The sequence below is a fragment of the Octopus bimaculoides genome, chromosome 9, assembly GCF_001194135.2.
Source record: "Octopus bimaculoides isolate UCB-OBI-ISO-001 chromosome 9, ASM119413v2, whole genome shotgun sequence".
NCBI classification, from domain to species: Eukaryota; Metazoa; Mollusca; class Cephalopoda; order Octopoda; family Octopodidae; genus Octopus; species Octopus bimaculoides.
The window spans coordinates 34897295-34897923 of record NC_068989.1 but is presented as its reverse complement, the minus strand read 5'-3'; the positions used below and the strand labels follow the sequence as shown (position 1 = coordinate 34897923).

The window sequence follows — 629 nt, the reverse complement described above, 5'->3', positions numbered from 1 at the left end:
AAAGCGGACGTTAAACGATGATGATGATATATATATATATATATATGACAAACATTGCATGACTGTGTGCAACACAGGTACTGCATAGCTAAGTAAGCAACAGGTACTGCATGGGTTCACATGAAATGAGTACTACAAAGCTGTGTGCAAACAGGTAGAACATTGCTATGCAAGCAACAGCAACTCCATGGTTGTCTATGTAATAGGTTAAAGTGTGGCTGTTTATGTATTGCTTAGCTGTGTATCCAACAAGTACTACATGGCCATGTATGCAACAGGTACTGCATTGTTATTTATGCAACAAGCAGAGCATGGCAATGAGTGCAACAAGTACTGTTTGATTGTTTATGTACTGCTTGTATGTGAATGTACATATCTCAGAGGAAATTTTATATTCCATCTTTTGTAGGAAATGAATAAAAAGGTTTTAAAATTCTATCCCAAATTTTACAGCTGTAATTATATATACATGTGGGGGGGGAGAAAGAAGGGAGACAGAGAAAGAGGGGAGAGAGAGAAAGAGCGGAGAGAGAGAAAGAGCGGAGAGAGAGAAAGAGGGAGAGGGAGAGAGAGGGTGAGAGAGAGAGGGTGAGAGAGAGAGGGTGAGAGAGAGAGAAAGAGGGGAGAGA

The 629-nt window shown here is 40.4% G+C and overlaps 1 protein-coding gene across 2 annotated transcripts in view; it reads right to left on the bottom strand.

The window, feature by feature from the left end:
• The window catches only part of LOC106874288 (uncharacterized), a 32232-nt gene that overhangs the window by 1313 nt on the left and 30290 nt on the right, over nucleotides 1-629 (bottom strand). The window lies entirely within an intron of this gene.